Here is a 19580-nt window from a genome sequence, read left to right as displayed (position 1 = left end):
CTCTGATCCTCGTTCGAGAGCGAAATGCAACTTAAAAACCTTAATGCATGAACTTATAAAATGTATGGAATAAATTCTACCATGCATGAATTATGCATAAAATGCATAAAAATAATTAAACACAATTTAATAAAATAAAAATAAATTTTATGCTTTAAAAGAATTTAATGAAATACCAAAGAATTTAATAATTTGCATGCATGTGGTTTACGTGGACTTTCCGATTTTCGGGACGTTACAATCTTCCCCCCTTAAATTGAATTTCGTCCGCGAAATTCGCTTATCCTTGATAATCACAAAGTTTAGACTCTTAATTCTATAACCTCAATATTCCACGTTTCCGCTGCGCTACTGTGATAAAATAATAAATCTTAGGATGTACTTATGTCTCCTCAATCCTAATTATTTTGCCTATTGAAATCCTTATTTGCGAATTGCAACCTAGAACGACTTATTGCGACTTAGTTCTATTCTACTCATGCCTCAAATTCCGACTTTTCTCAAACTTCCCAATATTAGAAATGGCAGTTCGAATTTTATTTCGTCTTACTTTTCTTATACTATACCCGTAATGTTCATCAACTTATTACATTATCATTTATGCAACTTAAGAAATTTTAACACCAAGATTTTACTGATCGACTTATATCTTCGGTGATACACTTAAAAGTTAAACCTTATCTAAAGCCCATAATGATATTCGCCTAAGATCCTTGAATCGAATCTTTATCTTATAGCACCAAACTTACGTAACTTAATTATTTACAAGTACATCCCAAATATTAAATTGTTGCAAATCTTTAAATTCGAGTAGCGTTAATCCATAAAACTATCGAACTTCTACCTAATTAATAAAACACTTCTATCATCAATCACATGCTTAAACTATTTTCTTCCCAATTACAATTTAGTTGAGGCTTAAGGCCCTTGGACTTTCCTCGTTGAAATGAATGTTGCATTCTTACGTATTCTCAATGCTTCATACATACTAGCGTATAAAACTTATTAAGTCATCCCATGGGAGCCTTAGACTAACTCTAATAAATCAACTTCACTTATACTCCATAGAGTTCTAGAATCCCCATATCAAGCTTTTTAGATTTCTCACTCGATAAAAATCTTAATATTCATTAATTGATAACTTATGTTGAACACAACTAATTCTTTTTATTATTATTATTATTATTTTTTCACCCAAAATTTTCGTATGAACACGTATTCCATAAACTTAAAATTCAAGCTTACGCGACCCAAATAGTATTAGATAACATAATTCCAACACACATATTCACTTATTCTCAAGTTTCTTAATAACTTACCAAAAATTCCTCAAGACGAGGTGTGTACCTCAATTCTTACATGCATCTATCGAGTAACCTAACCATCAAACATACCCAACTTTCTAGAAAAATTAAATTCCAACAAAGATATAATTTTAACTCTTAAGATCATGATTAAAACTTATGCTACATCAAACCTTAAGTCCTCAAAAATAAGTTAACTTAATGTCTAATCTTGTAACTTGACTAAATGATCACTTTACCTTAAATTGTTATTACTCTAAATTCTTAATTTTTTTCCATTGTCTTATTCCATTAACATTTAGATTTTCAAGCCCAATATTGAATCATCCTACAATGCCCTTGATTGTCATTCCTTATTACATTATAACCCAGATTATAACCAAGTTCTAATTATCTCTTCAAGCTCAAATAACCGAAAAGTCTTATCATTTAAACCATTCAATTCTCACTTACTGCTAAACAAATCCCTAAATTTCTTAAAAATTTCAAAATTAGTTCTTACTTTCCTCGAATATTATCCGAATTTGTTCTTAATCTCGAGAATCCAAAAATTACCCATAAGTTCTTGGCGTTCCTAATCCCATTTTATAGGTTTCTCGTAACATAAAATTCAATAATCTTAACTTTATTAGACCCAAGATCAATTCTCATAACCTCGAAAATTACTGATTTTACCCAAGTGTTCCTCAAAAGTTCGAATTTTAATCCTCAAAATTTCAAAATTTACAATTTGGTCTTTAAAATTGTCAAAGATTACAATTTTGGCTTTATAACTCCTCGAAATTTGCATTTTTTTCCATAAAATTTTCGACTTGGCCTCATTAAACCTTAAAATTCTCAAAACTAAAAATTTAATCCCAAAGTTTGGTAAATTCGAAATAGTCCCTTAGAATTTTATTGTTGCACTCAGGTCCTCAATTATTGGCTATTACAATTAGGTCCTTTAAATTCTCAATCAATTCAATTAAATCCTTAGGTCCCATTAGGTAGAGCATGCATCCTAAATAAATTCTACGTTTTTATACTTACAAAGATCGTCGTAGTTTTCGAATCATTAATCCTTGTATGGATTCATCAAAAATTAATTCAACTAGCAACCACGAACTATCAATAATTTCTTAGAAATTCTACAAGTCCCAAAAGCATTCATAACTTTCAAGATTAACTTATTACCCCAAAGAGTAGAACATCAGTACTTCTAACCTAAAAATCGGTATAATCAAATCATTATCCACTTCTCCTAAAGACCAATATTCGAATTCTTAGACACGTCCAATTCCAAACGTAACCAACATGCAGTTTAATCTAGTTTTTAAAACAGTAAATCCTTAAATCATAAAAGCAGTTAAACATATACCATAAATCATCATAAAGCGTAAATCATGTTAACATGCAGGTGATATGAGTAAAACATTGAAAACATTGAAATCATAAAAGCTTCGAGACTTGAGGCTTGAAGACTGAGCTGCAGAAACTGGCGGTGGCACAACCCTATACATGGCCCTTCCTCTGATACCAACTGTAACGTCTCACTCATTTTTAAAATTCTACAGGACATTTTTTTTAAATAAAAGCTCGCATTTTCGAAATAACATTTAAAATAATCGTAATAATTTGACAGTAAAAAAATAACCAAACTCATCTACAATCATACGAAAACATAAACTAATAAAAATCTTAAAATCATCAACGTGTGAAAATATTCATTTCCTCTCAATCTCATAAATCGTAATGCGGAAAACATGTGGTCCTCGGGTCGTGTCATCGCACCAGGTCTGCCTACTCAGAGTTCGGCACCTATAGTCTCCTCAACATTTAGCTCACCTGCATCACACACGCCTAGTGAGTCTAAAGAATCAACACACCTATACCAGGAATAACAAGTACATATACATAGCACACAGTAGTGAAAAATAACATACTCAACATATCTTTCATGAACTTAAAAGCATAACATAAACGTGTATTGTAAAATCATAATGCCAACATACCTTTCATAAACTTTAAAACATGAATATAAACATGTCGTATCAAATCATATCGTAATAAATCATGTCATCATAAACTTAAACATTTTCTTTTTAACTGAATTCAGTTCATTAGTTGTGACTTTCGTATCAGCTCTATCGTATCAGCTCTATCGATGGATCCATCTATAAAACCGTGGTACCCGGCGGCGGGGACATCAGCGACAGCATTACCCGTCCACTGAGCCTTGGCCTCAGCTCATCATATCTCATATCATGTCAATGGAAATACGATCGTCGGGCTCCCTCTGGGGCCTTCTCCCGTAAACGGGCTCCCTCTAGGGCCTTTTCCCTCACGATATCTCCAATCCTATCATCGTATACATATACATCGTCAGTCACAACCAACTCCCATCCTTCAAAAACATCATGATATTCACCACTTAATAAAAACATGCATATACGTAATTTTTCCTTTAAACCAATCATGCAACGTATATTTTCATAAAATCTTAAAAATCGTGATCATGATGCATAAAACTTTAAAATATAGTAAATTTGTGCTCATGGCGCTGCCAGGACCAACATCTAACCCCGGGTGCAAAATGACCATTTTGCCCCTAGAAACCCAAAAATTACCATTTTGTCCTTAGACGTAAAATTTCACGTTTTTGACATTTTCTTAATTCCATTGACTCTAACATGTCTCAAATAATTATTTAAGCCTACAAAAATTTTCCCATATTTTTATTTGGCTTAAATCGATGAATTTTAAATTAATTTTTAAACATAACATATTAACGCGCTTTAATCCCGAATTAAACCAAACCTTAGCATAAAATTCCCAAATTAAAAACTTAGACTTCTTATAATTATTTGACTTTAAATATAATTTTTCATAATTTAATTAAGCTTAAATCTAGCGTTTCAATTAATTCTGTAATTAACGTTTCGTGTTGCGACTAAATCCCGGATAAATCTAAAACTCATTATTTTGATCCGAAGCTTACCAAATTCCTTAAAATATCCCAAAACATATTTAAAAGCATCCCTAGACGTAAACTCGAGCCCATTTTATAACTTAACTGAATTGTTTTAAAACTTGGACCGGTGTCCCGGTTTTAAGCCGAATCGACTCGAAACTTAACCGTATTTTTCCCAACTTTTTACCACACCTAATAAACACTTAAAAGGCCTTATAAACATCCAAACCCGTCGCTTAAACCATTCGATCAGGCCTTACAAGATGCTGGAAATCAGCCTCTTCCCCTTTCGCCTACCCTACTACACTACCTCCCTATTCTCGCGTCTTAGCCCAACACCGATGGAACCAGGCACGTCTCAGCCTTTCCTAGACCACCATAGGGCTCCCCTGAACCTACTGCACCCACGCCATCAGCCTCATGCATCAGGCGTAGATCACCCTATCGCTACACTCCCCACAACACCAATCGAACCCAACTCGTCCAACTCTTCCCTTGCGGCTTCTAGGACAAGACCAGCAGCGTTCGTGCATTTCCAGACCATGGTTCAGACCCACCAGAGTCTATTCAAGGTCTAGAGTCGCCCTTGCACCACCAGACTTCACCTACCCACCGATCTAGACAAAGAAAACGAGAAACCCCAAGCCGCTACACATCTCGGCCTTCACTCCAAACCTACCGAACCTTACACCAGCCTCATGACTCCACTAACCTGCTCTAAACAGTCCCTTAGCATCAACAAAACGGCAGCCTCCTTGCACAATTCAAGAAAATGTGAGACTTGAAACAAAAAGAATGCAATAAACACAAGAAAATCAAAGATCTTCCATAGACAAGCTTGGATCGAAACTTTTCATGCATGAACACCAAACTCAGTATATAAAACGTGTATGATGCAGAAGAATGATATAGAGCGTGCCTGGTGAAAATATTTCGCAAGAAAACCGAAGAACGAGCGTCGGGAATCAAGTCGGAGAATTTTCTTACGCCTTGAATGGAAATGGCCGTGCTTTCAGCTGCTGGGATTTCTATGAAAATGTTGAGATGGGATTGAGGGTGTCGGCTGATTGGGGAGGGTAATGTTAGGTGTAGTGGGTCCTTAGGGATTTATTATGTAGTTAATTAAAACATAATAGGCCATAAGTTGTTAATTAAAGATTTAAAAAGGATTTTAAGCCCAAAAAGCTTAAAAGTAGTCTCATTAAGTCCAAACACACTCCCGAAAAATATTTCGTTGTGTAAAGTTTTTGAAAATATATAGCCGAACCCTCAAAAAATCCCCCGATTCGATAAAATTTGCTTACCGGGTAAAAATAAAATTCTGCGGATAAAAATACCAAATAAATCTCAATTCTTGAAAAATACCTTTAAAACATCTTATATTAATTAATAGAACTTAATCGTGTAGTAAAAATAATTTTCTTGAAAATTCTCCGGTCTCTGATCCTCGTTCGAGAGCGAAATGCAACTTAAAAACCTTAATGCATGAACTTATAAAATGTATGGAATAAATTCTACCATGCATGAATTATGCATAAAATGCATAAAAATAATTAAACACAATTTAATAAAATAAAAATACATTTTATGCTTTAAAAGAATTTAATGAAATACCAAAGAATTTAATAATTTGCATGCATGTGGTTTACGTGGACTTTCCGATTTTCGGGACGTTACAATCTTCCCCTCTTAAATTGAATTTCGTCCGCGAAATTCGCTTATCCTTGATAATCCCAAAGTTTAGACTCTTAATTCTAGAATCTCAATATTCCACGTTTCCGCTGCGCTACTGTAATAAAATAATAAATCTTATGATGTACTTATGTCTCCTCAATCCTAATTATTTTGCCTAATGAAATCCTTATTTGCGAATTGCAACCTAGAACGACTTATTGCGACTTAGTTCTATTCTACTCAGGCCTCAAATTCCGACTTTTCTCAAACTTCCCAATATTAGAAATGGCAGTTCGAATTTTATTGCGTCTTACTTTTCTTATACTATACCCGTAATGTTCATCAACTTATTACATTATCATTTATGCAACTTAAGAAATCTTAACACCAAGATTTTACTGATCGACTTATATCTTCGGTGATACACTTAAAAGTTAAACCTTATCTCAAACCCATAATGATATTCGCCTAAGATCCTTGAATCGAATCTTTATCTTATAGCACCAAACTTACGTAACTTAATTATTTACAAGTACATCCCAAATATTAAATTGTTGCAAATCTTTAAATTCGAGTAGCGTTAATCCATAAAACTATCGAACTTCTACCTAATTAATAAAACACTTCTATCATCAATCACATGCTTAAACTATTTTCTTCCCAATTACAATTTAGTTGAGGCTTAAGGCCCTTGGACTTTCCTCGTTGAAATGAATGTTGCATTCTTATGTATTCTCAATGCTTCATACATACTAGCGTATAAAACTTATTAAGTCATCCCATGGGAGCCTTAGACTAACTCTAATAAATCAACTTCACTTATACTCCATAGAGTTCTAGAATCCCCATATCAAGCTTTTTAGATTTCTCACTCTATAAAAATCTTAATATTCATTAATTGATAACTTATGTTGAACACAACTAATTCTTTTTTATTATTATTATTATTATTTTTTCACCCAAAATTTCCGTATGAACACGTATTCCATAAACTTAAAATTCAAGCTTACGCGACCCAAATAGTATTAGATAACATAATTCCAACACACATATTCACTTATTCTCAAGTTTCTTAATAACTTACCAAAAATTCCTCAAGACGAGGTGTCTACCTCAATTCTTACATGCATCTATCGAGTAACCTAACCATCAAACATACCCAACTTTCTAGAAAAATTTAAATTCCAACAAAGATATAATTTTAACTCTTAAGATCATGATTAAAACTTATGCTACATCAAACCTTAAGTCCTCAAAAATAAGTTAACTTAATGTCTAATCTTGTAACTTGACTAAATGATCACTTTACCTTAAATTGTTATCACTCTAAATTCTTAATTTTTTTCCATTGTCTTATTCCATTAACATTTAGATTTTCAAGCCCAATATTGAATCATCCTACAATGCCCTTGATTGTCATTCCTTATTACATTATAACCCAGATTTTAACCAAGTTCTAATTATCTCTTCAAGCTCAAATAACCGAAAAGTCTTATCATTTAAACCATTCAATTCTCACTTACTGCTAAACAAATCCCTAAATTTCTTAAAAATTTCAAAATTAGTTCTTACTTTCCTCGAATATTATCCGAATTTGTTCTTAATCTCGAGAATCCAAAAATTACCCATAAGTTCTTGGCGTTCCTAATCCCATTTTATAGGTTTCTCGTAACATAAAATTCAATAATCTTAACTTTATTAGACCCAAGATCAATTCTCATAACCTGGAAAATTACTGATTTTACCCAAGTGTTCCTCAAAAGTTCGAATTTTAATCCTCAAAATTTCAAAATTTACAATTTGGTCCTTAAAATTGTCAAAGATTACAATTTTGGCTTTATAACTCCTCGAAATTTGCATTTTTTTTCCATAAAATTTTCGACTTGGCCTCATTAAACCTTAAAATTCTCAAAACTAAAAATTTAGTCCCAAAGTTTGGTAAATTCGAAATAGTCCCTTAGAATTTTATTGTTGCACTCAGGTCCTCAATTATTGGTTATTACAATTAGGTCCTTTAAATTCTCAATCAATTCAATTAAATCCTTAGGTCCCATTAGGTAGAGCATGCATCCTAAATAAATTCAACGTTTTTATACTTACAAAGATCGTCGTAGTTTTCGAATCATTAATCCTTGTATGGATTCATCAAAAATTAATTCAACTAGCAACCACGAACTATCAATAATTTCTAAGAAATTCTACAAGTCCCAAAAGCATTCATAACTTTCAAGATTAACTTATTACCCCAAAGAGTAGAACATCAGTACTTCTAACCTAAAAATCGGTATAATCAAATCATTATCCACTTCTCCTAAAGACCAATATTCGAATTCTTAGACACGTCCAATTCCAAACGTAACCAACATGCAATTTAATCTAGTTTTTAAAACAGTAAATCCTTAAATCATAAAAGCAGTTAAACATATACAATAAATCATCATAAAGCGTAAATCATGTTAACATGCAGGTGATATGAGTAAAACATTGAAAACATTGAAATCATAAAAGCTTACAGACTTGAGGCTTGAAGACTGAGCTGCAGAAACTGGCGGTGGCACAACCCTATACATGGCCCTTGCTCTGATACCAACTGTAACGTCTCACTCATTTTTAAAATTCTACTGGACATTTTTTTTAAATAAAAGCTCGCATTTTCGAAATAACATTTAAAATAATCGTAATAATTTGACAGTAAAAAAATAACAAAACTCATCTACAATCATACGAAAACATAAACTAATAAAAATCTTAAAATCATCAACGTGTGAAAATATTCATTTCCTCTCAATCTCATAAATCGTAATGCGGAAAACATGTGGTCCTCGGGTCGTGTCATCGCACCAGGTCTGCCTACTCAGAGTTTGGCACCTATAGTCTCCTCAACATTTAGCTCACCTGCATCACACACGCCTAGTGAGTCTAAAGAATCAACACACCTATACCAGGAATAACAAGTACATATACATAGCACACAGCAGTGAAAAATATCATACTCAACATATCTTTCATGAACTTAAAAGCATAACATAAACGTGTATTGTAAAATCATAATGCCAACATACCTTTCATAAACTTTAAAACATGAATATAAACATGTCGTATCAAATCATATCGTATTAAATCATGTCATCATAAACTTAAACATTTTCTTTTTAACTGAATTCAGTTCATTAGTTGTGACTTTCGTATCAGCTCTATCGTATCAGCTCTATCGTATCATGATATTCACCACTTAATAAAAACATGCATATACGTAATTTTTCCTTTAAACCAAGCATGCAACGTATATTTTCATAAAATCTTAAAAATCGTGATCATGATGCATAAAACTTTAAAATATAGTAAATTTGTGCTCATGGCGCTGCCAGGACCAACATCTAACCCCGGGTGCAAAATGACCATTTTGCCCCTGGAAACCCAAAAATTACCATTTTGCCCTTAGACGTAAAATTTCACGTTTTTGACATTTTCTTAATTCCATTGACTCTAACATGTCCCAAATAATTATTTAAGCCTACAAAAATTTTCCCATATTTTTATTTGGCTTAAATCGATGAATTTTAAATTAATTTTTAAACATAACATATTAACGCGCTTTAATCCCGAATTAAACCAAACCTTAGCATAAAATTCCCAAATTAAAAACTTAGACTTCTTATAATTATTTGACTTTAAATATAATTTTTCATAATTTAATTAAGCTTAAATCTAGCGTTTCAATTAATTCTGTAATTAACGTTTCGTGTTGCGACTAAATCCCGGATAAATCCAAAACTCATTATTTTGATCCGAAGCTTACCAAATTCCTTAAAATATCCCAAAACATATTTAAAAGCATCCCTAAACGTAAACTCGAGCCCATTTTATAACTTAACTGAATTGTTTTAAAACTTGGACCGGTGTCCCGGTTTTAAGCCGAATCGACTCGAAACTTAACCGTATTTTTCCCAACATTTTACCACACCTAATAAACACTTAAAAGGCCTTATAAACATCCAGACCCGTCGCTTAAACCATTCGATCAGGCCTTACAAGATGCTGGAAATCAGCCTCTTCCCCTTTCGCCTACCCTACTACACTACCTCCCTATTCTCGCGTCTTAGCCCAACACCGATGGAACCAGGCACGTCTCAGCCTTTCCTAGACCACCATAGGGCTCCCCTGAACCTACTGCACCCATGCCATCAGCCTCATGCATCAGGCGTAGATCACCCTATCGCTACACTCCCCACAACACCAATCGAACCCAACTCGTCCAACTCTTCCCTTGCGGATTCTAGGACAAGACCAGCAGCGTTCGTGCATTTCCAGACCATGGTTCAGACCCACCAGAGTCTATTCAAGGTCTAGAGTCGCCCTTGCACCACCAGACTTCACCTACCCACCGATCTAGACAAAGAAAACGAGAAACCCCAAGCCGCTACACATCTCGGCCTTCACTCCAAACCTACCGAACCTTACACCAGCCTCATGACTCCACTAACCTGCTCTAAACAGTCCCTTAGCATCAACAAAACGGCAGCCTCCTTGCACAATTCAAGAAAATGTGAGACTTGAAACAAAAAGAATGCAATAAACACAAGAAAATCAAAGATCTTCCATAGACAAGCTTGGATCGAAACTTTTCATGCATGAACACCAAACTCAGTATATAAAACGTGTATGATGCAGAAGAATGATATAGAGCGTGCCTGGTGAAAATATTTCGCTAGAAAACCGAAGAACGAGCGTCGGAAATCAAGTCGGAGAATTTTATTACGCCTTGAATGGAAATGGCCGTGCTTTCAGCTGCTGGGATGTCTATGAAAATGTTGAGATGGGAGTGAGGGTGTCGGATGATTGGGGAGGGTAATGTTAGGTGTAGTGGGTCCATAGGGATTTATTAGGTAGTTAATTAAAATATAATAGGCCATAAGTTTCTAATTAAAGATTTAAAAAGGATTTTAAGCCCAACAAGCTTAAAAGTAGTCTCATTAAGTCCAAACACACTCCCGAAAAATATTTCGTGATGAAAAGTTTTTGAAAATATTAGCCGAACCCTCAAAAAGTCCCCTGATTCGATAAAATTTGCTTACCGGGTAAAAATAAAATTCTGCAGATAAAAATACCCAATAAATCTCAATTCTTGAAAAACACCTTTAAAACATCTTGTATTAATTAATAGAACTTAATCGTGTAATAAAAATAATTTTCTTGAAAATTCTCCGGTCTCTGATCCTCGTTCAAGAGCGAAATGCAACTTAAAAACCTTAATGCATGAACTTATAAAATGTATGGAATAAATTCTACCATGCATGAATTATGCATAAAATGCATAAAAATAATTAAACACAATTTAATAAAATAAAAATACATTTTATGCTTTAAAATAATTTAATGAAATACCAAAGAATTTAATAATTTGCATGCATGTGGTTTATGTGGACTTTTCGATTTTCGGGACGTTACACGCGGCACTGCTCTCGCCCAATCAGAACCAAGAAGTTAACCGTTCTGGCGCGATGCCAGAGCTAGGATGGGTGACCTCCCTGGAAAGTACTCGTGTCGCGACCGTTTACGTAAATTATAGCTAAAACTGTTGAAATAATTGTTTTTAATAAGTTAACCATCTCCGGAGTAATCTGCGTCATACCCTTCCGCACAGAACCGGCTCACGACAACAAAAATCGCTAAATGATCCCAGAAAATTGAAAAAAAAATAAGAAGAAGAAAATAACGAATGTAAAGCTATTATTATGCCTAGGATACGATAAAATGGAACCGGAATCGAATTTTGGACTTCCTAAACGGATTTCTCGAGGAAACGAAAGCTTAACAGAAGTTGAAAATCGCAAATTAGAGGGTCTTAAAGAAGGAATTCGGCTAAAATCTCGCCAGCTCATTGCAGAGTAATCAGTCTCGTTCATTTGCCCGTTTACAATCAAATTAGGCTACAATTTTGTCCAAATCCGGCAGTGCCCGAGCTACGTTGATTTCACATGTCTTATCTGGTCCCGATCGAGATTCAGATGATTTGAGCCGAAAATCGTCTGTCAACAAGTAATCAAAAATAGAAAAACACAAAAAAGGGTGCAACACGAGGATTTCCCAGGGGGTCACCCGTCCTAGTACTGCTCGCCCAAGCACGCTTAACTTCCGAGTTCTGATGGTATCCGGTGCATTAGTGCTGGTATGATCCCACCCAACATTGAGTGGGATGTTTATTCTTATATCCCTCGAGTACGTGTGGCGCGGGTGGCGATGGACAACAAATAAATCCTTATATTATTTCGAAAATTTTGATTCAGCCCTTAAACGTTCGTAAATTGCCCTTAGGTCCCCAATCTTTTGAAATATTGCATTTTGGTCCCTTAAATTTCGATACTTGCATGTTGATTTTATACGTCGGGACGTAAATTTTATCGGTGTGGGTTTTTCAATAAAAAAATACGAACTTTTTGGCAACCCCGCTATTTAATTCCCAAACTATTTTTACCAAAACTTTACTAACATTTTATTTAATTCTAATTAAAGACTAATTGGCTTAATTAGGGGCTTAATAGGCCTAAAGCCTTGTTAGTGTTTAATTAAGTATATAATATGTAAACCTTTCCCATAAACCTACGATTATTTCAAAAGCACACGGCCACAATTCTGAAAATACCTAGATTACACGGCACACACATTCTTAAAAATTGAGGCAAACTTTCGAGCGTTGCCAAGGGAAAGTCTTAGCCAAGGTTCTTGCTCCGTTCTTCGTCATCGTCAATGGTTTTTCGTGCGTAAATTACGCATAGGCTCACATATTCTTCCCTTCAAACCATCATCACATCATATTATATTTTTATGCATGAAAATTTTGGGAAACAAGTGACACTTTGAATTATTTTCGTTTTTATGCAATCCATGAAATTCCAAGCATGATTTTGATTCAAACTTTTGTCCTTTACATGTATATACGAGCTGCCACGATATAGGTTATGTTTAGGCATGATTTTACACGGGATTTAGAGTCCTAGATAATCACCTTAACACCACACACGAAATAGAACACAAGCTGTGCAGCAACCTTCTGTCATGGAGCAAAGGGGTTCGGTTTTATTGTTGCAGGGGCTAGGGCTTGGTTGGCTGGTTCCACGGGTTAACCAAGGTCGTGGGTGAGTTAGGGAGAGAGTCCTAGCCATGCTAGGACTCGCATTCAAGGGCTGGGAAGGAGTCCTAGCAAGCTATGACTCCCACCCGAGAATCAAGGGGAATTGCGTGTAGGGTTCTGGGCTTGTTGCAGGCTGATGGGCGTGGTCCAGGGGGCCTGGGCTAGGTCAGGTCGAGTCCTTAGAGTCCTTAGGGAGTGCACAACAGGTTGGTTTGGTGGCTGGGTTCGTTGGTAGGGGCAGGGAAGCTTGATCAAGAGTCCTTGTCCAACAAGGATTTCTCGGCCAGCTTATGGTAGAGGAGTATGGGGCTCGTTTTTTTGGTTAGGGGTGTTTTACGTGGGATATATGGGTCCAGTAGGGTACTTTAGGATGTTGGTCAAGTTTTGGATCAACATGGTTCGGGGGTATCTCGTGAAAATCAAGAGATGGCTCGGGGTCGAAGATTTTGGGTCATTAGAGTTTTTAAAACTTGGGAAAATTGAAAAATGGTTCACGGGGGTCGAGTCGTGGTTCATAAGGGCTAAAATAATATAAAAAGACTAAATTCTCAACTGGTACCAACACTTAGGAATCTAGGTACTTAAGTCTGGAGGTCCTGGGTTCAAGTGTTAGGGAAGGAGAAAGAAACCACTTACCAGGGGTGAGATATTCTATGAGTGACGGTGCATTGGCCCATGCTGGACCATCCTAACGACCCATGACCAGTAGTGGTGCGTGGGTATGGGCCGAGGCCTTTGTTGGTTCAGCCTAATGGCCCATGATCGTTACAAAAAAAGGCGCCTTTTTTTGTAACGATCATGGGCCATTAGGATGAACCAACTAAGGCCTCGGCCCATGCTGGACCATCCTAACGACCCATGACCAGTAGTGGTGCGTGGGTATGGGCAGAGGCCTTTGTTGGTTTAGCCTAATGGCCCATGATCATTACAGCACTGCTCTCGCCCAATCAGAACCATGAAGTTAAGCGTTCTGGCGCGATGGCAGAGCTAGGACGGGTGACCTCCCTGGAAAGTCCTCGTGTCGCGATCGTTTACGTAAATTATTGATAAAACAGTCGAAATAATTGTTTTTAATGAGTTAACCGTCTCCGGAGTAATCTGCGTCATACCCTTCCGCACAGAACCGGCTCACGACAAAAAAAATTGCTAAATGTTCCCAGAAAATAGAAAAAAAATAGGGAAAAAAATTAGCGAATGTAAAGTTATTATTATGCCTGCGATACGATAAAATGGAATCGGAATCCAATTTCGGACTTCCTAAGCGGATTTCTCGAAGAAACGGAAGCTTAACAAAAGCGGAAAATCGCAAATTATAGGGTCTTAGAGAAGGAATTCGGCTAAAATCTTGCCAGCTCATTGCGGAGTAAAGAGTCTCGTTCGTTTTCCCGTTTACAATCAAATTAGGCTACAATTTTTTCCAAATCCGACAGAGCCCGAGCTACGTTGATTTCACATGTCTTATCTAGTGCCGATCGATATTCAGATGATTTGAGCCGAAAATCGTCTGTCAACAAGTAATTAAACATAGAAAAACACGAAAAGGGGTGCAACACGAGGACTTCCCAGGGGGTCACCCATCCTAGTACTGCCCTAGCACTAGCACACTTAACTTCGGAGTTCTGATGGGATCCAGTGCATTAGTGCTGGTATGATCGAACACGACATTGAGTGGGATGTTTATTCTTATATTCCTCTACTACGTGTTGCGCGGGCGGCGATCGGACAACACGTGGCACTGCTCTCGCCCAATCAGAACCATGAAGTTAAACGTTCTAATGCGATGGCAGAGTGAGGATGGGTGACCTCCCTGGCAAGTCCTCGTGTCGCGACCGTTTACGTAAATTATAGCTAAAGCAGTCGAAATAATTGTTTTAATGAGTTAACCGTCTCCGGAGTAATCTGCGTCATACCCTTCCGCACAGAACCGGCTCACAACAACAAAAATCGCTAAATGTTCCCAGAAAATAGAAAAAAAATAAGAAGAAGAAAATATCGAACGTAAAGCTATTATTATGCCTCGGATACGATAAAATGGAACCGGAATCGAATTTCGGACTTCCTAAACGGATTTCTCGAGGAAACAGAAGCTTAAAAGAAGCAGAAAATCACATATTAGAGGGTCTTAGAGAAGGAATTCGGATAAAATCTCGTCAGCTCATTGCAGAGTAATGAGTCTCGTTCGTTTGCCCGTTTACAATCAAATTAGCCAACAATTTTGTCCAAATCCGGCAGTGCCCGAGCTACGTTGATTTCACATGTCTTATCTGGTCCCGATCGAGATTCAGATGATTTGAGCCGAAAATCGTCTATGAACAAGTAATCAAAAATAGAAAAACACGAAAAGAGGTGCAACACGAGGACTTCCCAGGGGGTCGCCCATCCTGGGAAGTCCTCGTGTCGTGACCGTTTACGTAAATTATAGCTAAAACAGTCGAAATATTTTTTTTATGAGTTAACCGTCTCCAGAGTTATCTGCGTGATACCTTTCCGCACCGAACCGGCTCACGAAAACAAAAATCTATAAATGTTCCCAGAAAATAGAAAAAAAATAAGAAGAAGAAAATAGCGAATATAAAGCTATTATTTTGCCTGGGATACGATAAAATGGAACTGGAATCGAATTTCAAACTTCCTAAACATATTTATCGAGGAAACGGAAGCTTAACAGAAGCGGAAAATCGCAAATTAGAGGGTCTTAGAGAAGGAATTCGGCTAAAATCTCGTCAGCTCATTGCTGAGTAACGAGTCTCGTTTGTTTTCCCGTTTACCATCAAATTAGCCTAAAATTTTGTCCAAATCCGGCAGGGCTCGAGCTACGTTTATTTCACATGTCTTATCAGGTCCCGATCGAGATTCAGATGATTTGAGCCGAAAATCATCTGTCAACAAGTAATCGAAAATAGAAAAACACGTAAATGGGTGCAACACGAGGACATCCCAAGGAATCACCCATCCTAGTACTGCTCTCGACCAAACACGCTTAACTTCGGAGTTCTGATGGGATCCGGTGCATTAGTGCTGGTATGATCGAACCCGACATTGAGTGGGACGTTTATTCTTATATCCCTCGAGTACGTGTGGAGCTGGCGGCGATGGACAACACGCGGCACTGCTCTCGCAAAATCAGAACCAAGAAGTTAAGCGTTTTGGCGCGATGGCAGAGCTAGGATGGGTGACTTTCCTGGGAAGTCCTCGTGTCGCGACCGTTTACGTAAATTATAGCTAAAACAGTCGAAATAATTGTTTTTAATGAGTTAACCGTCTCCGGAGTAATCTGCGTCATACCCTTCCGCACAGAACCGGCTCACGACAACTAAAATCGCTAAATGTTCCCAGAAAATAGAAAAAAAATAAGATGAAGAAAATAGCGAATATAAAGCTATTATTATGCCTAGGATACGATAAAATGGAACCGGAATCGAATTTCGGACTTCCTAAGCGGATTTCTCGAGGAAACGGAAGCTCAACAGAAGCGGAAAATCGCAAATTAGAGTGTCTTAGAGAAGGAATTCGGCTAAAATCTCGCCAGCTCATTGTAGAGCAATGAGTCTCGTTGTTTGCCCGTTTACAATCAAATTAGGCTACAATTTTGTCCAAATCTGGCTGTGCACGAGCTATGTTGATTTCTCATGGCTAATCTGGTCCCGATCGAGATTCTGATGATTTGAGCCGAAAATCGTCTGTCAATAAGTAATCAAAAATAGAAAAACACGAAAAGAGGTGCAACACGAGGACTTCCCAGGGGTCACCCATCCTAGTACTGCTCTCGCCCAAGCACGCTTAACTTCGGAGTTCTGATGGGATCCGGTGCATTAATGTTGGTATGATCGCACCCGACATTGAGTGGGATGTTTATTCTTATATCCCTCGAGTACATGTGAAGCGGGCGGCGATTGACAACAGAACCATGAAGTTAAGCGTTCTGGCGCGATGGCAGAGCTAGGATGGGTGACCTCCCTGGGAAGTCCTCGTGTCGCGACCGTTTACGTAAATTATGGATAAAATAGTCGAAATAATTTTTTTAATGAGTTAACCGTCTCCGGAGTAATCTGCGTTATACCCTTCCGCACAGAACCAGCTCACGAAAACAAAAATCGTTAAATGTTCCCAGAAAACTGAAAAAAATAAGAAGAAGAAAATAGCGAATGTAAAGCTATTATTATGCCTGGGATACGATAAAATGGAACCGGAATCGAATTTCGGACTTTCTAAACGGATTTCTAGAGGAAACAAAAGCTTAACAGAAGCTGAAAACCGAAAATTAAAGGGTGTTAGAGAAGGAATTCGGCTAAAATCTCGCCTAGCTCATTGCGGAGTAACGAGTCTCATTCATTTGCCCGTTTACAATTAAATTAGACTACAATTTTGTCCAAATCCGGTAGTGCCCGAGCTAAGTTGATTTCACTTGTCTTATCTGCTCTCAATCTAGATTCAGATGATTTGAGCCGAAAATCGTCTGTCAACAGGTAATCAAAAATAGAAAAACACGAAAAGGGGTGCAACACGAGGACTTCACAAGGGGTCACCCATCCTAGTACAGCTCTCGCCCAAGCACGCTTAACTTCGGAGTTCTAATGGGATCCGGTGCATTAGTGCTGGTATGATCGAACCCGACATTGAGTAGGACGTTTATTCTTATATCCCTCGAGTACGTGTGGCGCGGGCGACGATGGAGAACACGCGGCACTGCTCTCGCCCAATAAGAACCATGAAGTTAAGCATTCTGGCGTGATGGCAGAGCTAGGATGGGTGACCTCCCTGGGAAGTCTGCGTGTCGCGACCGTTTACGTAAATTATGGCTAAAACAGTCGAAATAATTGTTTTTAATGAGTTAACCATCTCCGAAGTAATCTGCGTCATACCCTTCCGAACAGAACCGGGTCATGAGAACAAAAATCGCTAAATGTTCCCAGAAAATAGAAAAAAAAATAAAAAGAAGAAAATAGCGAATGTAAAGATATTATTATGCCTGTGATGCGATAAAATGGAACCGGAATCGAATTTCGAACTTCCTAAGCGGATTTCTCGAGGAAACGGAAGCTTAACAGATGCGGAAAATCGCAAATTAGAGTGTCTTAGAGAAGGAATTCAGCTAAATTCTCGCCAGCTCATAGCGGAGTAATGAGTCTCGTTCGTTTGACCGTTTACAATCAAATTAGGCTACAATTTTGTCCAAATCTGACAGTGCTTGAGCTACGTTGATTTCACATGTCATATCTGGTCCCGATCGTGATTCAGATGATTTGAGCCGAAAATCGTCTGTCAACAAGTAATCAGAAATAGAAAAACACGAAAAGGGGTGCAACACAAGGACTTGTGGCGCGAGCGGCGATGGACAACACGCGGCACTGCTCTCGCCCAATCATAACCATGAAGTTAAGCGTTCTGGTGCGATGGCAGAGCTAGGATGGGTGACCTCCCTGGGAAGCCCTTGTGTCGCGACCGTTTACGTAAATTATGGCTAAAACAGTCGAAATAATTGTTTTTAATGAGTTAACTGTCTTCGGAGTAATCTGCGTCATACCCTTCCGCACAGAACCGGCTCACGACAACAAAAATCACTAAATGTTTCTAGAAAATAGAAAAAAAATAAAAAGAAGAAAATAGCGAATGTAAAGCTATTATTATACCAAGGAAACGATAAAATGGAACCGTAATCGAATTTCGGACTTCCTAAGCGGATTTCTTGAGAAAACGGAAGCTTAACATAAGCGGAAAATCGCAAATTAGAAGGTCTTAGAGAAGGAATTCGGCTAAGACCGTTTACAATCAAATTACGCTACAATTTTGTCCAAATCCGGCAGTGCCCTAGATATGTTGATTTCACATATCTTATTTTGTCCCGATCGAGATTCATATGATTTGAGCAGAAAATCGTATGTTAACAAGTAATTAAAAATAGAAAAACACGAAAATGGGTGCAACACGAGGACTTCACAAGGGGTCACCCATCCTAGTGCTGGTCTCACCCAAGCACGCTTAACTTCGGAGTTCTAATGGGATCCGGTGCATTAGTGCTGGAATGATCGCACCCGTCATTGAGTCGGATGTTTATTCTTATATCCCTCGAGTACGTGTGGCGCGATCGGCGATGGTCAACACACGTCACTGCTCTCGCCCAATAAGAATCATGAAGTTAAGCGTTCTGGCGCAATGGATGAGCTAGGATGGGTGACCTCCCTGGGCAGTCCTCGTGTCGCGACCGTTTACGTAAATTATAGTAAAATAGTCGAAATAATTGTTTTTAATGAGTTAACCGTCTCCGTTGTAATCTGCGTCATACCATTCCGACAGAACCAGCTCACGACAACAAAAATTGCTAAATGTTCCCAGAAAATAGAAAAAAATATAAGAAGAAGAAAATATCGAACGTAAAGCTATTATTATGCCTCGGATACGATAAAATGGAACCAGAATCGAATTTCGGAATTCCTAAACAGATTTCTCGAGGAAACGGAAGCTTAAAAGAAGCAGAAAATCACATATTAGAGGGTCTTAGAGAAGGAATTCGGATAAAATC

At 37.4% G+C, this 19580-nt stretch overlaps 6 non-coding genes across 6 annotated transcripts; all 6 read right to left on the bottom strand.

Moving 5' to 3' along the window:
- Nucleotides 1-11994: 11994 nt before the first annotated feature.
- On the bottom strand, nt 11995-12111 carry LOC142510304 (5S ribosomal RNA). The gene has a single exon (XR_012808426.1). It is a non-coding gene; the product is annotated as a 5S ribosomal RNA (ribosomal RNA).
- A 2490-nt stretch (nt 12112-14601) lies between these two features.
- On the bottom strand, nt 14602-14720 carry LOC142508230 (5S ribosomal RNA). Its single transcript, XR_012806455.1, has one exon. It is a non-coding gene; the product is annotated as a 5S ribosomal RNA (ribosomal RNA).
- Nucleotides 14721-15976: 1256 nt separating this feature from the next.
- On the bottom strand, nt 15977-16095 carry LOC142510201 (5S ribosomal RNA). Its single transcript, XR_012808327.1, has one exon. It is a non-coding gene; the product is annotated as a 5S ribosomal RNA (ribosomal RNA).
- Nucleotides 16096-16777: 682 nt separating this feature from the next.
- On the bottom strand, nt 16778-16895 carry LOC142515724 (5S ribosomal RNA). The gene has a single exon (XR_012811554.1). It is a non-coding gene; the product is annotated as a 5S ribosomal RNA (ribosomal RNA).
- A 658-nt stretch (nt 16896-17553) lies between these two features.
- LOC142515346 (5S ribosomal RNA) lies at nt 17554-17672 on the bottom strand. Its single transcript, XR_012811197.1, has one exon. It is a non-coding gene; the product is annotated as a 5S ribosomal RNA (ribosomal RNA).
- A 1303-nt stretch (nt 17673-18975) lies between these two features.
- Nucleotides 18976-19094, bottom strand: LOC142506972 (5S ribosomal RNA). The gene has a single exon (XR_012805241.1). It is a non-coding gene; the product is annotated as a 5S ribosomal RNA (ribosomal RNA).
- Between the last annotated feature and the right edge of the window lie 486 nt (nt 19095-19580).

The sequence above is a fragment of the Primulina tabacum genome, chromosome 10 (assembly GCF_025594145.1).
Source record: "Primulina tabacum isolate GXHZ01 chromosome 10, ASM2559414v2, whole genome shotgun sequence".
NCBI lineage: Eukaryota > Viridiplantae > Streptophyta > Magnoliopsida > Lamiales > Gesneriaceae > Primulina > Primulina tabacum.
The sequence above is the reverse complement of the archived record's forward strand: the minus strand, read 5'-3'. Positions and strand labels throughout refer to the sequence as shown.